The 23,334-nt window shown below is 43.1% G+C and overlaps 1 protein-coding gene across 4 annotated transcripts in view; it reads left to right on the forward strand.

Annotated features, from left to right (window-relative positions):
• PHRF1 (PHD and ring finger domains 1) overlaps positions 1–23,334 on the forward strand; it is a 1,670,136-nt gene that overhangs the window by 204,523 nt on the left and 1,442,279 nt on the right. The window lies entirely within an intron of this gene.

Consider the following 23,334-nt stretch of genomic DNA (forward strand, 5'->3'; position numbering starts at 1 on the left):
GTATAAGTTGTGATAGAATAGGGGTGTTATTAGGTTGGTACAGTAGTTTGTGGGCAATTGTGAGTTGTGAGATAATAAGATAGTTTTGTAGTTCCAGCCAGCCTAAGTGTTTCAAATTAAGGCAGTGATGGGTTCTAAAGGTTTACCAGTGAAGCGGCAATGTTATTGTAGCAGGTTGCTAGTTTGTTTAGGTTAGTTTTCTTGAGGTTGGTGAAGATAGGAGAGTAAAGAGAGTAGATATTAGATGGGAGTGAGCAATAGTAGCTCTTGTAGAAGGGGTGAGAAATGGTTTAATGCGGTATAAAGACCCTATTTTTCTGTTAACTGATTTGATAGTATTGTTTATATGTTGGTCAAAAGAGAGATTGTTATCAATGGTTATTCCTAGCAGTTTAGTTGTAGAGTCTGGAGAGATTACAGTGTTGTTTGAAGAGATGGTGAAGTTAAGTGGAGGGGTACGAGTGGTGGGGGTAAAGAGGAGAAGTTTGTTTTTTTTAGCGTTGAGAAGTAGGTACCGTCTAGTGAACCATGTTTCTACTGTGTTGAACATAGTTTGAGTTAGTGAGATGAGATCTGAAGAGGAGGATGCTGAGCAAATGATGGTGGAGTCATCAGCATATTGAATGCAGGTAGCTTGAGGAATTAGAGTGGAGATCATTTATGTAAAGGGAGAAGAGGAGAGGACCAAGAATGGAGCCCTGAGGGACTCCAATGGTAATGGGCAGTAAGGAGGAGATGTGGTTTTCCCAAAGAATGGCTTGTTGTCTGTTACTGAGGTATGATGTAAACCATTTGATGGCAAGGCTATCAAATGAGAGTGATTCAAGAATGCTAATTAAAGAAGAGTGGTTGACCATGTCAGAAGCTTTGGAGAGGTCAATGAATAGGGCAGAAGAGAGAAGATTATTGTTGCGATTGCTGTTAATGGTTCCTACAAAGGAAAGGAGGGCAGTGGTGGTGCTATGGTGAGGTCTAAAGCCATGTTGACAGTTAGCTATAATATTGTGAAGAGAGGTACTGTAGAAGTTGCTGATGAATACATTTCTCCATAATTTTTGCTAAAGGAGAAAGAAGAGCAATAGGTCTAAAGTTGGAGTAGTCAATAGAGTCACCGCCTTTGTGTAGTGGGATAATATGAGAGATTTTCCAAATATCAGGGATGGTACCTTCTTGGATGGTCCTGTTTATGAGTATAGTAATTGGGTAAGCAATTTCTTTGGCTGCCTTTTGCAGAAAAAGGGAAGGGAGTTTGTCAGCAGAGGGGGTACAAGGTTTCAGTTTGTGAATAAGTTTATAGATGAAAGAGGTAGGGATAGGTTGTAGAGAGAAGTTGTAGGAAGAGTTTACTAGATTATTAGGAGGATAGAAGTTATTATTTAATTGTCTAGCGAGAGTTTGAATAGTTTCAGTAAAGAATTGATTAAAAGTGTTTGCAGTTTGGAGAGGGGTGTCTGGGTCAGCATTTAGTGGGGAGGGAGTTTTAGCTGTTCCTGGTGAAAGGAGTCTATTGATTGAGGACCAGAACTGTTTGGGTTTATTTAAGTTGGTTTCTTGTAGTTCATAGTAGAACTTTCTTTTGTCGGTGAGTATAGCTTTTTTGGTAAGATTTCTAAGTTGGCGAAAGTGAAGAAAGTCAGAGTTAATTCTATGGGATCTCCATTTGTTCCAAACCTTATTTTTGGAGAGGATTAGTTTTTTAGTTTCATTTGAGAGCCAAGGGGCTGTTTTAATTTCATTCTAATAGTACGCTCAGGAGCATGTATATCCAAAATAGAAAGGAAAGTAGAATTAAAGAATGATACTGCTTCATTAAGTGGAAGAGTTTTTAAGGGGTTCCAGTTGCAAGCTCTGAGTTCATTTTGAAATAGGTCGATTTTAAAGTGTTTAGTGGACCGTATTTTTCTTATATTAGGGAGATGGAGATAGTCAGTCTTCTCCCTTGTAATGTAAGTTAAACAATGATCACTGAGGTCATCAGGCATAGTCCCGACTTTGTAGGTGATGTTAACATTGTTTATGAGAATCCAATCTAAAATAGTTTGTTTCATACTTGACATATTAAGCCTAGTTGTAGAGGTAATGGTTTGGATAAAACCGTTTAGGTTAATGTGAGAGGTGGGATTGTCAGTATTGATAGTATTCCAGTCGATATTTAAGTCACCAAGAATTATTGTTTCTTGGGGGTAGTTAATGGAAACCCAACTGAGAAAGTCTTCTACAATTGGTATATTGTTTCCAGGAGGTATATATATGCAGATGAGGTAAAGGGCTTTCTTAGCATTAAGTTGAAGTTTAGTGATGATGGCTTCTACCTTACTATCTTGGGTTGGACAGGCTGAAAGGGTAGAGATGTTAAGATGATTGTTAAACAGTATTGCTACTCCACCACCTTTCCGTTTAGTACGGTCAAGCCTAAGTATATTATAACCTTGTGGTATAATTTCAGTATCTTTAGTGGCTGGTTTTAGCCAGGTTTCAGAGAGACAGAAAATGTCAAAACAGTGAGTATCTAGGAGGGTGTGTAGGTAGGGTACTTTGTTGTTTATGCTTTGTATGTTTAGATGTCCTATGAGGAGGGTATTTTTGGTGAAAGGTTTAGATGCTTGAGAGGAAGTATATATGGGGCCTGGGTTGGGGTGAATGTCACCATCTTGTAAGGTAAGGTCATTGGGCTTAGATGTGAGTTTGATTCTGAGAAGGGTTAGAGGTCTTATTTTTTATCTGATGGTAGGGTATAGGTGAGGTGAGAGTACCTATGGTATTTGGGTAGGTAGTAATTAGGGGTGGAATTGACATTAGAGAAAGTAGTGAGAGAAGTGTAAAAGGAAGATGTATGTGTTTGTGAGTGTTTAGGCTGAAAATGGAGTGGGTACTCTATCAAGGTAATGAGTATATACAATTCCACTAGTTTTACAATTGGCGAAGGATTTACTCTCAATCACCATATCCCTACTTTGTATAAAAATAGTGTTTTTTGTTAAAATAAATGAACATTGCAAACATCTCCCACACTTATATGTGCCTACTTTACCTTTTTTAACTGCCCTTATTCCACCTTTACCTTCCATTAATGTCTTTAGGCACCTACCTTTACGGTAGGTGCATTTTAAGGGATGCTGAAACAATATCTTCAGATCTGACAAGTCACCAAATCTTTTCCATTCATCTTCTAACATTTTCCTAATCTTCACTTGCTTGGCCACTATAATCAATGACAAAAGTGCCATCCATTTCATACCTATTTTCTACTACTTTAGTATCCCATCCATTAATTAGGCCTAAAATAGGTTTAAATTTATGGTCCCTACAACCCTTAACCTCATTTTCTATTTTAGTAATTAAATCTAAGGGGTAATTTCTTTCAATAAACATTTTATGCAACAATGCACATTCCTCCTGAAAATCTAAGTCCCTAGATGTCGTTCTACTGGCTCGTACATACTGTCCTTTTACCACACCCTTTTTCTGGTGATAGGGGTGGGCAATATAATAGGACAAATAAGAATTAGAAAATGTTTCTTTTCTAAAAATTTTTGAGAAAAAGCCTGTTTCACGTTTCCAATATAAACATCCAAATACTTGAGGGCCACTTTGTCCATTTGATATGTGAATACCAGAAAATCTGTGGACTGAGAAATAATTTGAAAGAATGCTTTGAATTCATCTTCTGTTCCAATCCATAAGAAACACATGTCTTCTAAAAAACGTTTATATAATTTCCAACAATGCTTGAATGGGGAATTAATAATAAATTTCTCCTCCCATGCTGATAAAATAATATTTACATAAGTGGGGGCACATCTGGCCCCCATAGCAACACCTTGTATCTGTTTGAAAAAATCACCTGCATAGTGTATAAAATTATTAGTAAGAACAAGGTCCATTAAGGTGAGAATTAAATAAAAGTCATTGTTATTAAATTTTCCATAATTGACTAGGGCTTCTTCAAACCACCTCAGCCCCTCACAATATGGAATAGACGAAAACAAATCCACTATATGGTAATAAAAATAATATCTTCCTCAAACATATCAGGGGTTACATTAGTAAGTAAAGACCATGAATCTTTTACCACACCATTCCCTGCCTCCTTTGGTTGTGTTCGTTTAGTAAGGTTAATGCTTTGTACCACTATTAGATTATAATTAATTGTTTAAGTGAATTATAGTGTAATTAATTAATTTAGCATACAAGAAGCATAAAAGGAGGAGGTATCTATTGCAGTAGTATACTGATTCCTGCTTTCTGAAGAAGTCGTGTGAAACGAAAACGTACTTATTGTGTATTTGCGTTAATGTGAGACCTCTTTGTGGACTATTAAAAGATTTGGTTATATCCAGGAGCCGAGCCTGATTTCCTTCAAGTGTATGCAGTTTGGTTTAGTTTGGTTTTTACACTTGATTCCAGAGTTTTTTTCTTGTTTTGTACCACATCAAAATGGCCAGATTATCCAGAGATCACTTGCGTTTCCGACTGGGGGCCAGTCTTTACCAGTTCAGAGCCCTGCCCTTTGGTCTCAGCACAGACCCCAGTGTGTTCTCCAAATGTATGGCAGTGGTCACGGCTCACCTGAGACGCTTAGGATTCAGGGTGTTTCCATATCTGGATGACTGGCTCCTCACCACCTCCAGGCATCAACTAATTCGGGCAAGAGACTACACTATCAACCTGTGTTCCCAGTTGGGCATAACCTTAAACTTAGAAAAATCTGCGTTATCGCCCTCACAGCGTATTACCTTTATAGGAGCAGAGCTAGATACTGTCGATTCAAGGATTAGGTTGATTCAAATAAGAATCTTAACTCTAAGAAGTCAATTGTCCAGTCTGTTGACCCAGAACAAAGCTCCTGCATCCCAGATACTGAAGCTATTAGGCACAATGGCAGCCAAGCTAATAGCAGTCCCGTTGGGACGCATGCATATGCGGATACTCCAGTGGTTACTCTTCACACAATGGTCTTACCAACAACTGCCCATGTCGCACGAGATTCTGTTAACAAATGTTTTCAAGAAGGATCTCAATTGGTGGCTGAACAGTGATCAGATAGCAGTCGGACGTCGCCTTGTTCTTCCCCAACCCACAGTGACCACGGATACTTCCCTGATTGAGTGGGGGGGGAGGGGGCTATTTCAGGGAAAGACTGTCCAAGGTACTTGGTCAAGCATGGAATCACATTTGCATGTAAATGTCCTGGAGCTGAGAGCGGTGTTCCTGGCGTTGCAACACTTTCATGACTGTCTTCCTCCAGGGACAATTGCAATTCAGACGGACAACATGTCAGTAGTCTGGTACATCAACAAGCAAAGGGGATCCAGATCGTATCCCTTACGCGAAGAGGCCCTAAGAATTTGGCAGTGGGCTGTATCCACCAGGTGCTTTCTAATAGCATCGCACATCCCGGGGTCATCCAACGTGATAGCGGACAAACTGAGCAGGGCCATCCTGTTGCCTCACGAGTGGTCCCTCAAACAGGTGGCAGACAATATTTTCCGCAGGTGGGGGCCAGCCTTGCTGTGATCTGTTTGCATCTCCGATGAATGCCAAATGCAGCAGCTACTTTGCTCTTTATCCCCCACTGGGGAGCAACCTGAGGGACGCGCTTGTACACAATTGGCTCCTGGGCCTCCTGTATGCCTTCCCGCCAATTCCCAAATCCATACAGAAAGCCAGAAGTCTGGGAAGGACTGTTATTCTGATAGCCCCACCTTGGCCTTGTCAGATTTGGTTCCCCTTCCTACAGAAGTATCGAGTGGAAGAACCATGGATTCTGGACCCAGTGCCAGACCTTCTGACGCATTCGTCAGGAGTTCTTCATCCCTCCCTCATCTCCCTAAAACTGACAGCTTGGCTGCTCCAATACCCATATTAGCCAAGTCTCAAGATTTGTCTCCCGCAGTCCAACATATTATAGTTTCCTCTCATAAACTGTCCACCAGGAAGCTACATAATAGCAATTGGAAACGATTTGTTCATTGGGCTTTTCACCAAGATGTTGACCCATATGTTGCGCCTATTCATACCATATTAGAGTTCTTGTCTTCCTTGTTCTATGATGGCGCAGCAGCTGCCACCATAAGGGTTCAATTGGCTGCCATTTCCAACTTTCATGTAGGGTTTAAAGGGTCTAACATCATGTCCCACAGACTATGTAAGGCCTTTTTGAAAGGGACCCACCATCTCAGACCACCTATCAGACACCCTGTCTCTCCCTGGAATTTGAATCTCGTTTTATCCCAGTTGATGCTTGCCCCCTTTGAACCCGCGTCATCTTGTGATTTGAAGTTTGTCTTGGAAAACAATGATGTCCTTCAAGGATGCATCTGCAGTCATCACATATGGGTTGTCCTTCCTCAGGCAGCCCTTCGGTCGGCCGGATTCCAAAGTCTGGGTCCGGCGTTGGCTGATTTCGCCCTTTCCCAGACGTCAGAGCGCCTGGGGTATAAAAGCGTCAGCCGACGCCATCTTCCTCAGTCTTTCTTGCCACGTGGTGCCCGAAGCAGAAGCAGTTCGCAAGTGCCGGTCGGCCAGCTCCTGTAATTCAGCTAAACCGAAGACTTCAAAAGCGAAGTACCCCGTTGGGGACTCTTTCTTGCCTCAGCCGATGTCAGATAAAATTAATAATTGCTTAACTTGTGGGAAACAAATACCTCATAAGGATTTCCACTCTTACTGCCTCCCCTGCCTAGGCCCAGACCACGACGTCTCGGCCTGTTCAGCCTGTGGTTCCTTCAACCGACGCACTCTTAGACGTCGGGTGGAGTTTGCAGAGGAATTTTTGGGGGCTAGTTTTGCTTACAGTATGCCGTCGGAGACTCCGACTTCACATTTAATAAAGAAATGGAAGGACAAGGACCGACACATGTGGGCCGCGGTTTTGGCTGAAACCACGGCCAGGCCTACCGCGATTGTCTCGATCTCGGCTGAAACAGAGTCCTTGGTACTTCCGACCACCGAAACCGCTCAACTGACTACCTCGGCCCCGGAGGCCCCTACGGAATCGGTTATTGAATCTCCATTAGAAACTGGTGTCCTAGAACCTTCCGACACCATTCCTCTAGACAAAACTACACCAGCACGTGGTGCAGCCAGGCCTCCTGCATCCATGTCCATAAAGGCATTCTCTAGGGCTAAAGCTGATAAACACCCAAAAGCTTTGCCTCCCAGGGTTATCCCTCAGGGACCCACTACAGGTTCACAGATCCTAAGTTTAGCAGAGGACCTTATTTCATTAATTAGGGGCTCACAGCCTCGTCCGGACAGGGGCTCTCAACCTCCTCCAGATAAAAGGCCCAGGGTTGAGCCCTCTGATCCCCACTCCTCAGATGAGGCCTCTGATGGTTCTACTCTCTCGGACTACCAGGAGGAGGCTTTTTCGGCCTACGAGGATTCTGATGCAGAGGAATCTATCCCCTCGGCCTCCCCTCCTGAAGAGCTGTCCTTCGGGGAGACTCTTCACACTATGAGAGAGCATTTCCAATGGCAGGGCCAGGAATTCTCCGATTCCAGGAAGAGATTTAAGGACCTTCTTGCATTTGCCTCCGCATAGACCTTTGGCTATTCCTCCTGTTTTGAATGTGATTGATGATGTGTACTGTGAGTCTAGCACAACCCCTGACACTCTCCCTCCGGCTCCTGCCAAACCCGATAGGTACTACAGGGTCCCGGACTCGCATCTTTTCCTTTACAAGGCCCACTCTGCTGATCGAGAAACTATTTCCCAGGGCCCTAAAGGGGTTGCAGCTGCCACTACTAAAAATCCACTCCCCTCTGAAAGGGAGTCCAGGGCTCTAGAGAGATGGGGTAAAAAAGTGTATACTTCTGCTACTCTTTCTATGAGAGCTTTAAATTGTCAATTTCATATGATACAGTACCAAGAGTATTTGTTAGATGAATTGCATAAAAAAACTGTCTTCACCTGAACCCCTAGATCGCAAATCACTTCAGGATCTGGTACATAACTCCCAACAGGTTAGCAACCATTTCTTGCAGTGTGGTTATGATGCATTGGAAACTTCATGTAGGTCAGCTATGACAGGTGCAGTCATACGTAGGCATGCTTGGCTGAAAGAACAATCTCTGCCAGACCATGTTAAAGCAAAGCTTCTGGATGCTCCACTGGAAAAGCAAAAGTTATTTGGCTCCACTGCTCAGGAGGTCTTAAAGAAATTTGAAGAAAAGGCAAAATCTGTACAAACAGTCAAAGATTTTCTCCAAGTCCAACCACCAAGATCCAGCAGAAATTGGCCTTCCAAGAATTGGTCCTTTCCATACACAGAAAGATTTCAGAGAGGCAAGAACAGGCGTGCCAGAGGTAGAGGGCAAGCTAGAGGCTCCTACAGAGGACGTCAATGGCAGCCTCCCAACCAGAGAGGTAGTGCAGGACCTACAACTGCTGCACAAGGACAGACTCAATGACTTTACTTTGACACCGCCAACCAGGGCTCAGTTGGAAGCACCTTTGGGTGGAAAGCTTTCTTTATTCTCAGAAAATTGGCACAGTATTACAAGGGACAAATGGACACTACAAATAATAGACAAAGGATACAGGTTCCATTTCCACACATTACCAAAAAGAAAAGGCATGCCAGACCTGCCACCAAATCAAAGGGCAGAGGCTTTGAAACAATTCTCCAACTTAATGCAAATGAAAGCTATAGAAAAGGTTCTTCTCTCAGAACAAGGCCAAGGCTTTTATTCCAGACTATTCCTTGTTCCAAGAAAAGAAAAGCAATGGAGGCCTATTCTCGACTTGTCTGCATTGAATAATTATCTCATTGTGCCAAAATTCAAAATGCTGACTCTACAGCAACTCCTTCCCATGCTGGGCAAGGGGTCTTGGCTGGTAACTCTGGACCTCAAGGAGGCATACCTGCATGTCACTATCAGACAAAGTTGCAGAAGACACCTCAGATTTCTTGCAGGTTCAGAGCATTATCAATTCTCAGCATTGCCCTTTGGCTTATCTACTGTGCCCAGAGTATTCACGAAATGCCTGGCATCAGTAATTGCACACTGCAGACTTCAGGGGATTCAAATATACCCATATCTGGACGACCGCCTTATACAAGCGGACAGCCAACAAACTTTGGTAAAACACTTGAATTATGCCATCCACCTACTTCAGGCCTTGGGATATAAAGTCAACATTCACAAGTCAAGACTTGTTCCATCCCAAAGAATAACTTTTCTGGGTGCGAATCTAGACACAACCACCCAAATGGCTTTCCTCACAGAAGAAAAACAAAGTCAACTACCGGATTACTTCAAAAATCTGTCAAGACAAACTCAGCTGACTGCAAGGAAAATCCTGCAGGCCCTGGGTTACATGGCTTCTTGCATCCTTCTGATTCCACAAGCAAGGCTGCATATGAGAAAACTACAATGGTACCTAAGGAGTTTATGGACTCAGCACAGTCACAGCTTGGAAACTTTGATACCACTCATCCCATGCCTTCAAAAGGAATTTCTGTGGTGGGCTCAAGCAAGCCAGTCAAACGGGTCTGCCCTTCAGCAAACCAATAGCCAGCCAAACCATTACAACGGACGCTTCAGACCACGGATGGGGACCGCACATGGGGGGCAGATGCATTCAAGGACTATAGTCACAAAAAGAGCTACGCATACACATAAACCAAAAGGAAATGCTGGCAGTGATGCATGCAATCGAGGCCTTCAAACTCTTTTCTGCATCAAGGCCACCTGCTAATAAGGACAGACAACAACACAGTTATGTGGTACATAAACAAGCAAGGAGGCACACATTCCTACCCTCTTTGCAGGCTGGCAATGAATCTATGGGAACTTTCCTTGAAACTCAATATAGAGCTGCAATCCCAGTTTGTGCCAGGAAAGGACAATATACTGGCAGACAGCTTAAGCAGAAACATCATGGATGCGCACGAATGGATGCTGCACCCAGACATCTTCCTTCAGAGAACACAGTCATGGGGGAGGCCGGACATAGACCTCTTTGCCTCCCCCCACAATCATCAACTGAAGAAATTCTGCTCAAGGACATACCACCCACAAGCATGGAAAGCTCTTTCAGCTGGAGAACTCTAACAGTGTATGCATTTCCGCCTCTTCCATTAATGACCAAGGTCTTACTGAAGATCAGGACAGAGCAGCCAAAAGTGATTTTGATAGCTCCGGACTGGCCAAGACAGCACTGGTACCCACTGTTAAAGAGCATGTCACGCACAAAACCATGGCCTCTTCCACAATGGCCACTTCTCCTGACACAGCACAATTACAAAACTCTGCATTCCAACCTGAAAACCTTGCAACTAACAGCCTGGAAAATACCTTGACTACTCCCCAGGATAGGTTATCCAAGAGAGTGAAGGATATCATCATGGAAGCTCGCCGGCCTTCCACAAGAAAGGCATATTCAGCAAAATGGAAAAGATTTCACACTTGGAGCACCACAAAGGGCCTAGATGCAAAAGTGATGAACATGGCACATATCCTGGAATACTTGGCAGAAATGCTCCACAATGGCCTGTCTTACTCTTACATTAAAATTCATGCTTCAGCAATTTCAGCAGAGTACAATACTGATCCACCTATCTTCTCTCATCCTCTCCTAAGACAGTTTCCAAGAGGAATTAAAAACATCAATCCTCCAAGGAAACCACCAGTGCCTACTTGGGACCTTAACTTCGTGTTGGAAAAACTAACACTGCCTCCCTTTGAACCAGCAGCATCTGCAGAACTACAGTTCCTGTCTTGGAAGACTGCCTTCTTTCTGGCCATAACCTCAGCAAGAAGAGTATCTGAGTTACAGGCCCTCATGGCAGTACAGCCATTTCTTATTTTTCATCAGGACAGAGTCTCATTGAGAACCAATCCTTCATTTATGCCAAAGGTGGTATCCAGGGTCTCATTAAACCAAGCTTATTCACCTGCCTACCTTCTTCCTGAATCCACAAAACAAAGGGGAAAAGCTTCTGCACACCCTGGACATACACAGACAGTTGCGCTACTACTTGGACAGAACTAAAAGTTGCAGAAAATCTGACCAGCTCTTTGTAGCATATGCTGCTGGTGCACAAGGAAAAGCAATTTCCAAACAGACAATTTAAAAATGGATAGGGAATTGCATTCGTTTTTGTTACTCCTTTCATGGAAAAACTGTGCCAGCTAACATTAGACCTCATTCCACCAGAGCCACAGCCACCTCCACAGCCTTCTTAAGAGGGGTGGCTACCAAGGACATTTTAGAAGCTGCTACATGGAGCTCCGTGCATACATTTTCCAAGCATTACAATTTACCTTTATATTCCAGATCCAGAGCAGGCTTTGCTACAGCAGTCCTGCAGGGAATTTTAGCTACACCATCCTTTACATAGATCCTCCACCCCCAGATTGGCTATGGTATTCTACCCATATGTGATGACTGCAGATGCATCCTTGAAGGACATAGTACAGTTTTGTACATACCATAAATGTAGATGTCCGATAGGTATGCATCTGCAGTCAGGTTTACCCTCCCTCCTTCCCCTCTGTGGTACTTATTGGGTACCATTCCCTCTCATAGCTAGCTGGGGTTATCTATTATGGTGAATTTGTTTTATATTTACATACATACATATATATATATATATATATATATATATATATATATATATATGTGTGTGTATATATATATATATATATATATATATATATATATATATATATATATATATCTATATATTTCTGTGCATTTTTGGAATTTATTGCATTTCTCCAAATTTAGCCTTCCTTAGAGGGCACCTGGCATCTGGGGCAAGAAAAACTGAGGAAGATGGCGTCGGCTGACACTTTTATACCCCAGGCACTGTGACGTCGGGGAAAGGGCGACGACAGCCGACGCCGGACCCAGACTTTGGAATCCGGCCGACCGAAAGGCTGCCTGAGGCAGGACAACCCATATGTGATGACTGCAGATGCATACCAATCGGACATCTACATTTATGGTAGGTACAAAACTGTACTTTTTTGGTAGCCAGTACATCTGCGCGTAGGGTCTCTGAAGTCCAAGCTTTATCTTCCAAGCCCCCATATTTGATCTTCCACCCTGATAGGGTATCCCTCAGGACAAGTCCTACCTTTCTTCCTAAGGTCTGTTCAGAACTAATTTAAATCAGTCCATTTAGCTCCCAAACTTTTTTAGACACCATACCAGCAGACAAGCTTGATGTCCACAGACAATTGAGATTCTACTTGGACAGAACGAAAGACTTCAGACAATCTGATCAACTCCTTGTCTCTTACGAAGAGAACAAGAAAGGTTCTGTGGTATCAAAAATCACATTATCTAAGTGGCTTTCTGATTGCATTAAATTAATTTATTCCTCCACTAACCAGCCATTACTGACTAATGTCAAAGCCCATTCTACCTGGCCTGTTTCTACGTCATTAGCTCATGCAGCTCATTTACCCTTGGATATCATCTGTGCAGCTGCTACTTCGTCCAAACCTCACACGTTTATCACTCATTACAAAGTGGACAGGGCTTCCTTTGGTTCCACTGTGCTCAGGAATGTTCTCCCTTGAGCCACCCAGGATTAGGGTGCTTGGGACGCTACCCACGTGCAAGAACAAAACGGCGAGATAGAACAACTTCACATAAAGAAGTTATGTCCTTACCATAAAGTTTCATGTGAGTTGTTCATCTCGCCTTTTTTTTGTTGCATTCCCTCCCACCTTCCCCCTCCTGGTAAGAAAGATGGTGGATTTGGTTGGTCTTGTCAGCCTGTCCTCTTAAGACGGACTGTTTTTCCTTTCTGCGAATCTATAGGTACCTAGGTAGGTAGGTACTGCAGTGCTTATTTTTTTAGGCTGTCTTCGGGTGAGCGTACTAGATCTGGGGTTTACAGTAGAGCATCATGGGATATATACTGGGTCTCGAGCTTCTGTGAGAGTTTGAGCTTGAAAAGCGGCCCGGCTCCGAACCCACGTATAGGAACAAAAAGGCGAGATGAACAACTCACATGGAACGTTATGGTAAGGACATAACTTCTTTTTTTATATGTGTTGTCTGGTTTGTGACGGGAAGTGCACATTGATTGGGTGTCTGCTTTGGAGGTCTCTTGATGCTTTTGCAGGTTTTTATTTAGAGCGCCCGAGTATGATTTTGTGTACTTGTATATTTTTTGCCAGTGCTGTTTTAGTAGGACTGTGTGCGGCTGGCGTTGTGGTGCAAGTGTTAACCTTCTCCTCTTTGACTGTCTGTTCCAGTCTTGGGTGGAGACAGCTTAGCTTCCAGTTTGGCTGTATAATTGCATCTCTCGCATATGTTAGTGTTTTTTTGGTAGGAGGAGAGGGTTGTGTGTGTACATGAGGCAGTTGTAACATTGCCTCAGGATACCCATATTCACCAGCTGGACTGGAGAGTGCACCTGAAGTTGCCATTTGGTCATGCCTGAATAATAGGGTGAGCTGCTTAGTCGCTTGGTTGGTGAGGGGTGAATAAAGGGTCTTGCCCTGCTGGGCAATCAGTGTCAGGGTATATTAGTGCTTACCATTAGCTCTGAGCAAGTGCTGGGCTGTAAGATGCTTTTTGAGTGCTTAGGTTGAGAGTTACACTAGTTTCAGGGGAAAAACTGAAGAGGAGACTTAGTGGAGCCGGGAATAATTTAACCGTAGTTAACCGGCGCTGCCCGGTACGCAAAACCGTGCAAACACAGTTTTTATAGTAGGGAAATGAAAGAGCTAGAAAGTAGCCCAAAATGGCCAATAAACTACTAGCTTCTATGCTGGAACCACTCCTCCAGGAACAGGTAGGTTGCTTAAAGCTCCCGTCTCTCACAGGTTAACAGAGAAACTTCCTTCTATCCAAGTAAGGTATGGGCAACTCAGAAACTAGTATCACAGCCCTAAATTCAGCACTAGCCTGAAAACTGGACTATACTAGCTTAGAAAGGCAGGAAACAAGGAATTTATTTATTTATTTTTTTTTTTTTAAAGATAAGGCAAATACATTAAAAAAAATGCTTAAAACAGCTCTAAACGCTTACAAATGATCAGAAAAGGCCATCACACTTCAGTGTGTAGCTTACAACAGTTAAATTATTTAAACAAAAAACTTTTTAAAAATGCAGGCTGTCAAATAAGTACAATATGTGAAGAAAAACAAGCTTTTAAATCACAATAAATGCTGGGAAATCTGTGTTTAGGCAGAAAACAGTTAAGTACAGCAAGAAAGTATAGAAAACATACTTAATCAGTCCAAAGTCTCTCTCCTAAGCTAGAAGGCTTGTATCAGTTTAAGGCTTTCTAGTGCTACCAGTAGGTTAGTTACCGGAAAGTTGGGAAACGAGCGCAGATGTGGTCTTTTAAACCAGAAAGTTGAAAGAGACGGACAAACTGTCCAAATGGTCAATAAACTACAATTTCTGAACCAAGAACCTTTCCTGTTGTGGTAGACAGGCTGCCTAGTGCTTACCACTCCCACTGATAAGCTAGAAGGCTTTTCTCCAACACAGAAAGGCTTGCGGGGCTCAGAAGCTTACCAACAGTCCTGGATATAGCAACTCTGTATCTGGACTAGGCTAGTTACAGGAAAGGTGGGAAACAAGCTTAGAATTTTTGTTACAGAAAAGCAGCTGAAACAGCAGTAAATACAGTTCAAATTGTAGTACAGGCCAGCACACCCCAGCGTGTAGCAACACTACGGCAAATACAGTTCAAATAATTGCAATTAAATTAACAAATGACTAAAAAACAAGTACAGAAGGCAGTAAATTAGAAGGCTACTAACAAGCAGTAATAAGTGTAGAGTAAGAGCGACTGAACAGATAGCACCCAGAAGAGCAACTAAGATAGTTACAGTAAAAGAAGATGAATAAGATAGATATATATATATATATATATATATATATATATATATATATATATATATATATATATATATACGTGTGTGTGTGTGTGTGTGTGTATATATATATATATATATATATATATATATATATATATATATATATATATATATATATATATATATATATATCTATATATATATATATATATATATATATATATATATATTTTTTTTTTTTTTTTTTTTTTAGAAGAAACAGAGCAGAATTAAGAGGCCTAGAGGGTTTGTCCTTCCCAAATGCTCCCTTTGTACACAGTAGGAGTGCTTTAAATCAGAATATGATCTCACTGCACTCAGTTGAATGAGCAAATGAGATGGGCCCAAAAGGAGTATCCAAATACAAATCTTCAAGAGGGGCGTGCAGTTTCAAAGCCACCAACATTAATACCAAAGCAAGAACAGGGAGGGTGGATGGGGAACTAACTGTAGAGAGCCAACCACAACTTCAGTTGATATTCAGTGAAAAACACAAATAAATACAATACTATATGCAAAAGAGCAGATAAAAGTGTTCTTAAATTCACTTATACATCCAGCTGATTTCACGTAGATGTTAGCCGGCCAAAGCTCTGATTTTAAGCTTCTGTTCTTTTCCAGTAGGGTACACTGTGGTTGCATTCTTGAAGCTCAATACAGAACATAGCTCAGCACACACTTCTGCACCAGTAGTTTAGTATACACACATAATTCTCTTACATTTATAAGGCAAGCCTTTAGATCATCAATATTCCCAAATGACATATGATTATTTACAAACTTCCACCTAGCTGGGCTGGCAGCCTCACAGTAATATTGACTGTTTTCTTTTCTCAAACATGATTAAATGATGTTTTTGCAGCTGTTAACTGGTCTAGTACCCTCACTTTGCAAGCCATTATAAATTGGGCATCAGTCCAGATCCAGGGGTCACCATTTTACAGAATGTTCGCTCCTGATGCTACCCTGGGGGTTTTACTGGCTGGGGACTGTGTCCCACAGGTGAGATGAAAGAAGAAGGCAACATTTGGTACGAAAGTCCTGTAGTTAACATTAGATCTGTGTTTTCCGTCCATCTCAACCATCCCTATCTCCTTCCTTACTCGCCTTTCTAATTGTCTCTTATGAGACTTTTGGTTGACTGTGTAGACCTGCTCCTGAAGCTTGTGGCCGAGCTGCTTATGTCACATTACTTTTCTTTTTTTTTTGGGGGGGGAAGGGTGTCATTACTCATCTGGAGAAATTTTATGTTCAGTAAAGTTTTTGCTCAGGAATGTTGGATGACCAAACTCGAACTGAGAAGATTCAGGGCAGTGCAACAAGACTAGAGGAGGTAGAGCTTCAAGGCTGAAGAGTCCAGGATGCCAGTTGAGATGGATGGAAGAAGACAGGACAGATCTAGCTTTGATTCGTACATAACTTAAATTTTCACATGACTAAGTAATAGGTAGCCCTCCTGAATCAGCAGACATAGAAGGCGGAGGGGATTGAAGACAAGGACTTCAGAAAGAAATGCTAGAATTGTGCAACACCAGCTCCCAGGTGGCTAAGCATTCTTTAGTGTGGCTGTGATGCTTTAGATGGATGTGCTGAGGCAGCTGCCCTGGGTTCTTTTAACATGAGATGTGCTTGGCTGAAGGTGCAAACCCTTTCTAAGCATGTAAAGGCAGAGATCCTTGATGTCCCTTTTAACAAGAGCTTCTTTTGACCCTGGCTCAGAAAGTGTTTAAAAATTTGAGGAAAAGACTACGACCATGCAGAAGAGTGAAGGACTTTCTGCAGGCTCCCTTGCTTCAGTTTGTCAGGAAGTCTCCCACTAAAATTGTTCACCCCCCCCCCCCCAAAAAAAAAAAAAAAAAAAAAAACACAGACCAAAGGGAAATTTCACAAAGATGAGAAAGGAATGCTTCCCAGAAAGTGGCAAACCAACTATAGAGGAGGGCCTGGGGGGGGCTCCACCATAAGGCAAGAGCGTAGCTGTGACTCAGCAGAAGATCTGTTACCTTCCCAGAAAATCCTACCCCAACTCTCCCCACCTCCTGAAAAGATAGGATATAGGTTTTTTGCTTTACTTTCCCAATTGGCTTCAAAGCATTCAGAATAATTCCTGATTCCTTTAACTACTTTATAGAAGCCATACAAACTCTAGCTAATACTCTCCCACCTAATACCACAACAAATTCAGTTCCTTCTTTTCACATACAACCAGTACCTACATCCCTCATTTGTAACCTCCTTCAAAAACTCAAGTCATGCACCCCTTCTGCTGACTGTATACCAGCAGAATAGCTGCAAATTGCAGCTAAAGCCATTGCCTACCCTATTTCTATCCTTATTAATAGAACTATTTCAGAAAGTAAAATCCCTGTTATATGGAAGGTCTCTATTCTTCTACATAAAGGTGGGACATCAACTGATATTTCCAACTTCAGACCAATCGCCCTACTCTCTCCTATAGCTAAAATAATTGGAAAGTGAATCCACTAACAACTACTTGACCATCTTCTCCACAACAATTTACTTGCCAACTGCCAACATGGTTTCAGACCATTCCATATTACTTCAACTGCCCTGCTATCCTTTTCTGACTGTATAAACAAAAATCGTAACAATAAGTCTTTCCTCCGCTTTATCGACCTTTCAAAAGCCTTCGATATGGTCAACCATAATCTGCTTACTGAGGTATTAAAAGCCCATTCACTGGACGCACAGGCGTTACTCTGGTTTAAATCCGATTTAGACAACCGACATCAAGCAGTCCTTTGGAACAATATGCTTTCAACTCCCCTCCCCATAAACATTGGAGTACCTCGAGGCTCTATCCTAGGCCCTCTTCTCTTTTCATTGTTTATTAATGACCTAAAATACTAAAATTCCTCAAGCCATGTGCATATAATATGCTGATGATTCTACTTTAATCTGCTCAGCTAGGTCCCCAACCTCACTCCAGACCTTCACCCAATCAGTATTTCATACTGTTGAAAATTGGTTCATGCAACACTCCTGAACCCCCAAAAAACATAATTATTACTCTTTACTCCTACTCTAAAATCACGACAATTTCTCTTCACTATAACCTCTAACAATGGAAACACCATATCCCCTGATACTACAACCAATCTTCTGGGCATAACAATAGACAACAACCTTAGCTATGACTATCACATCAACACTACCATAAAATCTGTCAACAAAAAGTCTAGGTTCCCTCTATAGAATCAAACCCTTCCTTACACCAACAGCCAGAACCACTATAGCCTAGACTCACCTGATCTCTACCCTGATGTCCTTCATGGATGCATCTGCAGTCATAACAGCTGGGTTGTCCTGTCGTCAGGCAGCCCTTCAGTCGGCCGGATTCCAAAGTCCGGGTCCGGCTTCGGCTGATGTCGCACTTCACCCGACGTCATCTCTGTGGGTCTTCGGGTATAAAGGCATCAGCCGACGCCATTTTCCTCAGTCTTTCTTGCCGCGTGGCGCCCGAAGCAGAAGCTGTTCGCAAGTGCCGGTCGTCGGATCCAGAGATTATTTCTACCGAATACTACTTCGAAGACTTCTAAAGCTAAGTACCCCGTTGGGGACTCTTTCTTGCCTCAGCCGATGTCAGAAAAAGTTAATAATTGTTTAACCTGTGGGAAACAAATACCTCATAAAGATTTCCATTCTTACTGTCTGCCTTGTTTAGGCCCAGCCCACGACGTAGCAGCCTGTTCGGCCTGTGCTTCTTTCAACCGACGAACACTTAGGCGTCGGTCGGAGTTTGCAGAACAGTTTTTCGGTTCTGACTTTGCTTACATTATGTCGTCGGAACCTCCGACTGCACTTTCTGCCAAAAAACGCAAAGAAAAAGACCGACACTCGCGGTCCGCGGTTTCGGCTGAAACCACGCTTAAGCAAACCGCGAGTGTCTCGGTTTCGGCCGAAACCGAGAAAACTGATCTAGCTACAGCCGAATCTATCTCTACAGTTGAGGCCCCTGCTACAACTATTGAATCGGCCTCTGAAACTTTACCCACTGACTTATCAGACACCATTCCCCTGGATGTCTCTACCCCAGCACGTGGTGCTGCTAGGCCTCCAGCAGCCATGTCCATTAAGGCCTTCGCCAGGGCTAAAGCAGCCAAGACTACCAAATCAGTGCCTGTTAAACCACCCTCAACCAGGCCCTCTTCTAGTTCTCAAATGCTTACCTTGGCAGAAGATTTAATTTCTTTAATTAGAGGATCTCAATCTCACCCAGACAGGGCCTCTCAGCCCCCAGATAAGAGACCTAGGGCAGAGCCTCCTGAGCCAGTGTCCTCTGATGATTCTGCTGATGAATCAGACATTACTGACCAGCCAGAGGCCCCTTTCTCCAATTTTGAAGATTCTGATGCTGAAGAATCCATTCCAGCTGCTTCCCCTCCAGAAGAATTCTCCTTTGGGGAAACATTACATGCCATGCGAGAGCAGTTCCAATGGCAGCAAGATTTTTCAGATTCGAAAAAGACTTAGAACCTTTCTGCACCTTCCACAGCACAGGCCCTTAGCTATACCTCCTGTTCTCTCTGTGGTAGATGATGCTTTTAATGATGTCTGCTCTGCTCCAGATTCATTACCCCCAGCCCCTGCCAAACCAGACAGATTTTACAGGGTGCCAGATACTCATCACCACCTTTACAAGGCCCCCCTTGCAGACCCAGAAACTATATCCCAGGGTCCCAAGGCAGTAGCCGCGACCATAGCTAAAAACCCTACTCCCTCTGAAAGGGAAGCAAGGTCACTGGACAGATGGGGTAAAAAAGTATACACTTCTGCTACTCTCTCTGCTAGAGCTTTAAACTGCCAGTTTCACATGATACAATACCAAGAGTTTATGCTTGATCAGTTAACTAAAAAACTAACCACTGATGAATCTCTTGACAAGAAATATGTATTAGAAATGGTAAATAACATACAACAGGTTAGTAACCATTCTTTAAAATGTGGCTATGATGCACTGGAGGCTTCATTTAGATCAGCCATGACTGGCACAGTTATAAGAAGGCATGCATGGCTAAAGGAGCAAGCTCTACCGGATCATGTTAAAGCTAAATTGTTAGATGCTCCTATGGATAAGACAAGTTTGTTTGGTGCACCTGCCCAGCAGGTTATGAAGAAAATGGAAGAAAAGGCAAAATCAGTTCAAACTGTTAAAGATTTCCTGCAGGTTCAACCCCCAAGGTTGAGCAGGAACTGGCCTGCCAAAAATTGGTCCTTTCCTGACTCCACAAGATCTCAAAGGGGCAGGAATAGACGTTCCAGAGGCAGAAACCAACCCAGAGGAGGTGCCTACAGAGGACGACAGTGGCAAGGTAACAACAGAGGCACAGACACAGCCACTGCCACTACATCAACACAGCCACAGTGACTTACTCCTAAATCCGCCTACCAGGGAACAAATAGCAGCTCCACTAGGCGGAAGGTTAACCTTATTTGCAAAGAACTGGCACCACATAACAAAAGACAAGTGGATTCTACAAATTATACATCAAGGTTACCGATTCCACTTCCACACTACACCAGTCAAAAGAGGAATGCCAAATCTACCTCCAAATCAAAAAACAGAAGCTTTACAACAGATAATGGAGTTAGCAAACATGAGAGCTGTGGAAAAAGTGCCTACAGCAGAGCAAGGAAAGGGGTTCTACTCCAGACTATTCCTAGTTCCAAGAAAGGAAAACAGTTGGAGACCAATTCTCGACCTGTCCACCTTGAATACATACATCATTGTCCCAAAATTCAAAATGCTGACCCTACAGCAACTTCTTCCCATGCTGGGCAAGGAGTGTTGGCTGGTAACTCTAGATCTCAAGGAGGCATACCTGCACGTCCCTATTCGACCAATCTGCAGAAGATACCTCAGATTTCTTGCAGGATCAGAGCACTATCAATTCTCAGCATTGCCTTTTGGCTTATCTACTGCCCAGAGTATTCACAAAATGCCTGGCATCAGTAATCGCATACTGCAGACTACAGGGAATTCATATTTACCCATACCTGGACGACTGCCTACTACAAGGGGACAACAAAAGCAAGTTGACAACAGATTTACAAAGGGTCATTTACTTGCTACAAGCACTGGGATACACAGTCAATCTACAAAAGTCAAGGCTGATACCATCCCAAACAAGGACATTCTTGGGAGCGGAATTGGACACAGTGAGGCAAATGGCATTCCTAACTACAGAAAAACAAAAAGAACTCCCTCTTTACTTTTTGGCACTAACAAAGCTGAACAAATTAACAGCAAGAAAGGTTCTGCAGGCCTTGGGCTTCATGGCATCATGCATAATTTTGGTCCCATTTGCCAGACTACATATGAGAAAACTACAGTGGTACCTACGGAATTTATGGTCCCAACACAGGCACAGCCTAGAGACAGAAATCCCACTAATTCCATGCTTAAAACAGGAGTTCCTATGGTGGGCCCAGGCATGCCGGTCCAACCCAGGCCTTCCTTTCCACAGATGTCAAGCAAGCCAGAGCATTACAACAGACGCTTCAGACCTAGGATGGGGGGCCCATATGCTGGACAAATGCGTACAAGGATTGTGGACTCAGGATCAACTTCACCTGCACATCAACCTAAAAGAAATGCTGGCTGTAAAACTGGCAATCCAAAAGTTCAGACCATTTCTCAAAGAGGGCCAGCTGTTGATAAGGACAGACAACACCACAGTCATGTGGTACATCAACAAACAGGGAGGCACTCATTCATACCCCCTATGCAGAATGACTTTAGAACTGTGGACCCTGGCACTCAGCTACAACATCCAGCTACAGGCAAGATTTGTACCAGGAAAAGAAAACACTCTAGCGGACATATTAAGCAGGACCACATCAGATGCTCACGAATGGCACCTGCACCCGGACATCTTCAGGACCATTTCAAAGAAGTGGGGAATGCCTCAGATAGATCTATTTGCATCACCTCACAATCACCAACTCAAAAAATTCTGCACAAGGACATTCCACCCACTAGCATGGAAAGTGGATTCGCTCTCCTTCAGCTGGAAAGGCCTAACAGCATATGCATTCCCACCGCTCCCCTTGATACACAAAGTACTTCTAAAAATCAAGGAAGAACACCCAAGGATAATCCTGATAGCTCCAAACTGGCCAAGACAACACTGGTACCCACTACTGAGGAGCTTGTCTCGGAACAATATGTGGCCAATACCCCTGATGCCTTTGATGCTAACTCAGAACAACTACAGCACCATGCATCCAAACCTGAAAACCTTACAACTGACTGCATGGAACATCACATAGCAGCAGCCAATCAAGAACTTTCCCAAAGAGTTAGAGACATTATTCTTGAAGCACACAGACCTTCAACAAGAAGGAACTACGCTGGAAAATGGAAAAGGTTTGTCATTTGGAGTTCTGAAAGAGGAAAAGATGTGTCAAACATAGATATGCCTAACATTCTGGAGTATCTGGCCGAACTTCTCCATTCAGGCCTGTCCTACTCCTCCATCAAGATACATGCATCAGCTATTTCAGCAGAATACAGCTTTGAACAACCTGTCTTCTCACACCCGTTGCTCAGGCAGTTCCTCAGGGGAATCAAGAATGTAAAACCTCCGAGGAAACCACCATTACCAGCTTGGGACTTAAATTTCGTACTAGAAAAGCTGACACTTTCACCCTTTGAACCAGCAGCAACAGCAGAACTACAACATCTGTCATGGAAAACTGCTTTCCTACTGGCAATCACTTCAGCAAGGAGGGTTTCAGAACTACAGGCCTTAATGGCAGTGCAACCCTTCCTAATCTTCCACCAAGATAGGGTGTCCATGAGGACTAATCCAACCTTTATGCCTAAGGTGGTATCCAGAGTGTCTTTAAACCAGGCAATCCACTTACCTACTTTCTTCCCCAACCCACAAAACAGAGGGGAAAGAATTCTGCACACCTTGGATGTGCATAGACAGCTACGCTACTACCTGGACAGAACAAAAAGCAGCAGAAAGTCTGACCAACTCTTTGTGGCCTATGCAACAGGAAGGGAAGGAAAAGCTATCTCAAAACAGACAATCTCCAAATGGATAGGAAATTGCATACGATTCTGTTACTCCTTCCATGGAAAACCAATTCCACAGAACATAAGACCTCATTCTACAAGGGCAACAGCCACTACCACAGCCTTCTTACGAGGAGTGGCTACCAAAGACATTATTGAGGCGGCTACTTGGACCTCCGTGCATACATTTGCCAAGCATTATAATTTGCCTCTATATTCAAGATCCCGAGCAGGGTTTGCCACTGCTGTACTGCAAGGGATCCTAAACACACCATAATCTACCTTTACCTCCTCCCCTAGTTGGCTATGGTACTCTACCCAGCTGTTATGACTGCAGATGCATCCATGAAGGACATAGTACAGTTTTGTACCTACCATAAATGTAGATGTCCGAACTGGATAGCATCTGCAGTCAGGATTACCCTCCCTCCTTCCCCTCTGAGGT

Source organism: Protopterus annectens, chromosome 17.part0 (assembly GCF_019279795.1).
Source record: "Protopterus annectens isolate FY-2018-M chromosome 17.part0, PAN1.0, whole genome shotgun sequence".
NCBI lineage: Eukaryota > Metazoa > Chordata > Ceratodontiformes > Protopteridae > Protopterus > Protopterus annectens.